Source organism: Cucurbita pepo, chromosome 6 (assembly GCF_057944985.1).
Source record: "Cucurbita pepo subsp. pepo isolate OVF chromosome 6, ASM5794498v1, whole genome shotgun sequence".
NCBI classification, from domain to species: domain Eukaryota; kingdom Viridiplantae; phylum Streptophyta; class Magnoliopsida; order Cucurbitales; family Cucurbitaceae; genus Cucurbita; species Cucurbita pepo.
Window position 1 is genome coordinate 8,490,371 of NC_141803.1, and position 6,368 is coordinate 8,496,738.

A 6,368-nucleotide genomic window follows, 5' to 3' on the forward strand; every position below is an offset into this window, starting at 1 on the left:
CAGAATGTTATGGAAAAGTGGTCAAGAAGAAGTGGTTTATGGTCCCGTTTGCCTCCATGTTGGTCTAAATGCTGAAAATTTCTTAGGTCCCTCGAGTATGTATCTGCGTGTTGCAATTGCCACACTGGTGGTTGGCGATGTGGTTCCATCTAGTTATACGATCACTTTTGTCCTACTGCGATTATCGGTGTTGTCGGGCTTTAGTTTCCTCAGTAGCCTTAGCTGCTGCCTGGACACTAGTCTAGGTGGTAAGGGCTATGACTTCAATTGTACTATAGATATCCTCGGCCAATATTAGGACAAACTTTTGAGCCAACTTCATCTCTACGTCAACTGGGTGAGGGATAAACTGATTTAATCTTATAAATTCAATCTTATAGGTAGTGAGAGTACGAACTATTCTGTGTCAAATGGGTCAATTCCTTCTACTTTGGAAGTTCAGTTGCATCTAGGTAATATTTTTCTCCTAAAACTTCCTTAAACTAAGAGTAGTAAATTAATTTTCTATTGTAAGCAAAGATTGCAACTTTGGTTGGCTCAATGAGTATAAAAAGGTAGTAAAATTTGTCCCAAAATAAAACAAGAAGTATTTAAAATATAATATAAATATTTAATAGAATTGTGACCTAAACGGTTTTACACTCAAAATAAGGAAATGACACCAAATATTTAAAACAAAAAAAAGGTTGGAGATGACAAGTAAGACTTGCCTATGGCATTTTGTCTAGTGTCCTCCATTCTTAACTAACTCCTTATATCACAAAAATATGGAAAATGTGGATTGAGTATAAAGACTAAGTAGTCTATCAGTAGATTTTTAATTGTGTCCTTTCAGTGTTTTAGGGTACCGGACTCTTTCTTTTCCTTAATTCTTCTTCTGTTCCCTACGACACTTCCCTAGAATTTAAAGTACAACCATGAACTTGATAACTCATATCAAAGAATTCATGCATTGCAAGCAACTGAGGATTCATATGTTCCAAGCAGTCTAAAACCTACCTCGGCTTCTTACTTTTAAAGTGATGTAGTCTAATTCATGTTAAGGCATAGCTATAAAATATAAAAACAAATAGTTTTTGTAATTAAACAAAACAAAACTCATTGCCTAAGAGATTTAAACTCTCACGGGAAAACCCCATATACTTAGCAGGCACACACCTTAACCACTCAACCAAATGATTGATGGCGGGAGCATGCAAGAATTGTGGAGCGGCAAGGACTGTTAAATCTGTATCATTGTCACTATTTTATATTTTAATACGGTTTCAAAACAAGGTATTTATCTGTAAACATTTTATAGCCTCCATGGACACGTATTGTATGTTTCAAATTCGTAACGTATATTTATATTTCTAATTTTTTGAATTACTTTTGACTCGTCTAGTTTAAAAAGGAATAATTTTATCACTGTTTTACCCTCAAGTCTATGTAGTGATTCGTGATTTGAAGTCTCAAAAAGTGGATCGTTACAAAAATGAGAAAATGAGGCTTCATTCTTCTAGATTTGAAATCAACATTTATAAGAGAAGTACTTATCTACTTTTTCTTATTGGAGAATGAGTTAATTTTATCTCCCAAGACAATGTTTTTGTATCCTATTTGGTCAAATTCCTAAAATTGTAGGCATATTGAATCCACTAGAAAAGTCATTACCTATGACTTACTCAGGGTTAAGATTGAATCAACAAATCAAAAGAGAAGCTCTCATAGTCAACATAGCATAACTTACTCAGGGTTAAGATTGTGTTACATATGATCATATTAATATGCTCTAGCCTACCCTCCATAGCCTACAAAGTAGCGAAGTAAGTTTCAAAAATACTGAGACTTTTTACTTTGTATTCAAATGGAGACTTTCTACCGTTGATTGAATGTTGCTACTAAACAATTAGTGGGTGATTTAGCCAATAGAGTTATTTTATTAAAGATGTACAATGAATCTTATGAGATTCTAGAAAGAATAGCATTTAACAATTGTCAATAGGCTGATGTGAGGAGCAATCATGTAAAGAACACCTAAGAAGTACTTGAAGTTGATGCTTTGACCTCTCCCAAGGATCCATTAGCTTTTATTACTAATATTCTATAAAATCTAGCATTGGTACAAGGATCAATGACTAATGTACCATTCCAGAATGCTGCTATAATGAGTCAAACAACAACTAAATCTTCTGTATATTTTGGAGAAAAACACACTTTTGATCAATGTTCAAGTAATCCGGCTTCAATTTTTTATATGGGGTATCAAGTTAGTCAAGGAATCCAGAAAAATAATCTCTTCCCAAACACTTATAACACAGGTTAGAGAAACCATCCAAACTTCTCATGGAAGAGACAAACCTCATACAATCAACAACTATCACCTATAGCAAATTACCCTCACGGTTTTGGATTACAAAATCAATGGCATATGGTCCTCAACAAGCCAACAACTAAGGGAAAGAAACTAACCAAGCTCAACACATATCAGGAACATCGCTTTAGGGTCTAATAAAGGAATATATGGCAAAAAAAGATGTTATGATACAGAGTCAGCAAGCATCCTTGCAAAATTTGGATGTTGAAGTAGGTCAATTAGCAATTGAGTTACGAAATGGACCTCTTTAGGAAGCTGTTAGCCGATACCAAAATGCCAAAAAGAGAAGAAAATGAGCAATGTCAAGCAATAGAATTGAACAGTAAGAAATACCCAACAAGGTAGGCGAAATTAAGAAAATATGCAACAATCATCCTCCAGAGACAGCTAACATAAAGTAGAGAAAGTTGAGAAGTGTTGGACAGAAGACGCATAGCAAAAATTATACAGAAATAGTGTAGTCTTGTAAAACACAAACAACAATCAACAATGAAAAAGAGGGCATAACATACATACCAAAACCTCATTTTCTACAAAGAATAAAAAGAAAGGCCACTTCGAGAAGTTCATTGATATATTTTTTGAAATTCATATAAACACACCATTAGTGAAAGCCTTGAAACAAATGACAAACTATGTCAAATTCTTGAAGGATATTCTCACTCATCGAAGAAAATTTTAAGAATTCAAGGTAATAGTGTTGAATGAAGAGTGCAGTGCAATACTGAAAAATAAGATCCACTACACTATACATTAAGTGCACTACACTCTTTCTCTTTTAGTGGTATCTTGTTTTTCAATATTGCACTGCACTCTTCATTTAGTGCCACCACATTGAATTCTTCAAACTTTTTTTTATGGGTGATCACATCCTTCAAGATTTTTACATAATTTGGCATTTGCTTCAAAGCTTCCACCAGGTATGTTTATATGAATTTCCTTCAAAATATCTATAAACTTGCTTCCTCTTTCTTTCTTTTTATTATTTGTGGAAAATTTGGTATTGGTGTGTATGTTCTATTTTCTTGTCCATTACTAACTATTGTTTGCATTTTAGGAGACTACACAGGTTCTACATAATTTTTTATGTGCTCTTTCTGTACAGTAGTTTCTGCATAATTTTTGTTGTACTCTTTCTATATAGCAACTTCTTGAGAGTGACTATCGTCGTGTTCTTTAATTTTTTATCCCCTGCTTGGTATTTCTTTCCCACTTCTCAACTCTATTGCTTGACATTGCTTTTTGCCTTCTCTTTTTGGTGTTTCGGCGTCTGTTGGCAGCTTCCCAAGAGGTCTATTTCGGAACTCAGTTGCTAATTGACCTACTTGAATTTCCAAATTTTTCCATGATGCTTGCTGACTTTGTATTACAACATCATTTTTGGCCATATATTCTTTTATTAGGCTTTTAAGAGATGTTCCGGGTGTGTGTTGAGTTTGACTAGTTCCTTTCCCTTGGGTGGTGGCTTGTTGAGGATCATATGCCAATTAAATTGTAATCCAAACCGGTAATTTGCTTTAGGTAGCATTTGTTGGTTTTATGAGGTTTGTCCATTCCATTAGAAATTTGGATGATTTCTCCACCCCTGATTATAAGTATTTGAGAAGGGATTATTTTTCAGGTTGTCTTGACTAGCTTGATTCCCCACATAAAATTTTGAGGCCAGATTTCTTGGTCATTGATCAAAAGTGTGTTTGTCTTCACAATATATACAAGATTCAGTTGTTGCCTGGGTCATTACTACAGTAGCTTGGACTGGTGCTTTGGTCACTGAGCCTTATCCCAATGCTAGATTTTGTAGGATATTAGTCATTAAAGCTAATTGAGCGTGATAAAAGATAAAGCCTCAACTTCAAGTACTCCTCGAGTTTTCTTTCTTGGATTGCTCCTCACATCAGCCCATTGACAATTATTAGATGTTATTCTTTCTAGGATCTCATATGCTTCATTACTTTGTCTTTGACAAAATAGCTCCATTGGCAGAACCATCCACCACTTGTTGAGTATCAATATTCATTCCATTGTAGAAAGTCTTCATATATACAAAATGAGGTAATCCATGGCAAGGACACTTTGTAAGCATTTCCTTGAATCTTTCCCAAGCTTCACTTGATGTCTCATCTTCAAATGTTTGAAAAGCAATAATCTCATTTTTGAACCGTGCATTTCTAGTGGTTGGAAAATACTTGATCAAAACTTTTTCTGCTAGACTATTCCAAGAGTCAATTGTTCCCAATGCTAAAGTATTCAACCATGACTTAGAACCATCCCTCAAAGAATAAGGAAATAAACTCAATTTAATCCCATTTTGGTCAACTCATTGGAATCTAAACGAGTCACTAACTCCCAAAAATGACTTTAGATGTAGGTGTGGATCTTCTGACGGTAGTCTATGAAATTTCGCTATGGTTTGCAACATTTGAAACATCACGAAATTTAGCTCAAAAGTGTTTGTCTGCATTCTGAGTCTAATAATGCATGGATCTCTTCCAAAGCTAGGTGTGCATATGGTGAGATTGCTCTTTCTCTGTCATCTACTCAATCCAGTTGGGCTCTAAGTTCTATTTGCTATATACTCTGTTTTTACCATTTCCATTTGCTCCCTTAACCTTCGCCTTAAGGTCCTCTCTATTTCGACATCCAAAATAAATTCCAAATTTGTAGGTGGGTTCATATACACAATTTTGCAGCAGTAGAAAATTAAGCTTACTATGGCTTATTTTTTGCTTCAACTAAGGAAATTCTACAACAAGTAAAATAATAAAATTAGGTTTCCCTAGAACGATGTCATAAACTTGATCGCTTGTGGACGTATATAATAATATTGTCAAATTCACAAGAATAAGTGCAAGTATACACTATAACAAATAGTAAGTAATAAGTAAATTGTTACGTCTCATGTTACTTTTCATAATTATTTATCGTCATTAAGGTCATGAGATAAAAAGTGGTTGTGGGAACACAATGTTATGTTATGAAAAACGAAGATAATTTGTTTGAAGATCCATTACTGCTAAATAATTTTACATCAAATGTTGAAATATTTCTTTGTGATTTGCTGTAGATAAGAAGAAAAAACTAGTAACATATGTAACACGAAACATGGAAAGAAAAAGAATGGAAAGACCGAAATAAAAAATATGCTTCACAACTACTGTCAAGCACATTGTTGGAAAATTATTTAGCAGACTTTATGCTTGACAAACACTCTAACTTTATTTCCATGACCTCTACAGTAGCACGTGCTTTGAGTATTTAAATATACTAAGTAAGTAGCCCAATTACTGGTGTCGAAAAATACAATCACATGCAATCATAGTAGAACCTATCTTTTCATAAAACTTTTTTCTTCTCTACTTTCCCATCTATGTAGGGTTGTTTGTGTAATACTTCACTATACATGACTCACGCGCGTGAACATTGAACGACTAGGCTGGCTCAGACATGTACCCCGAGCTTGACTATAGGTTTGTGTAAGCTCACACTGTCTAAAGCCACGAAGGGAAAGGAGCGTGTATAATATCATGATCTATGCGTCCGTACTAATCAAATGGGGAAGTATTCCAATACATGTGACATTTGTTTCAAACAGTGGTACATATTTGAATTTATGCCCTAAAGCCGCGTAATTAATTATTTAATTTTTAATAATAATTTTGATTATTTTATTTTAATTTAATATTATCTATGGTATGAAAAATCAAATGTTATTAATGTAATCTTGAACAATATATAGTTTACATACTGGAGGATAATGTTCAAGTATGTAACCTAAGGGTTATAGTATAGGATAAGGTTGGGTGCCTTATCATAGTAACACTATTGATATGACTCACTTTGTAATTGTTACAATTTTTTTTTATCTAAATCGTTCATGTGGAAACATGTGAGTGGGGTATCTTATACAATCAGTTTCTATAAAAATTGATCATTAAATATTTAATATCTTTTAATAAGTCCATCAATGAAGAAGATTAATATTTCACAGGTGAGAATGACTTAGGTAGGGTAC

The 6,368-nt window shown here is 33.8% G+C and overlaps 1 non-coding gene across 1 annotated transcript; it reads left to right on the forward strand.

The window, feature by feature from the left end:
• Positions 1 to 4,410: 4,410 nt before the first annotated feature.
• On the forward strand, positions 4,411 to 4,516 carry LOC111784139 (small nucleolar RNA R71). Its single transcript, XR_002813486.2, has one exon. It is a non-coding gene; the product is annotated as a small nucleolar RNA R71 (small nucleolar RNA).
• Positions 4,517 to 6,368: the final 1,852 nt, after the last annotated feature.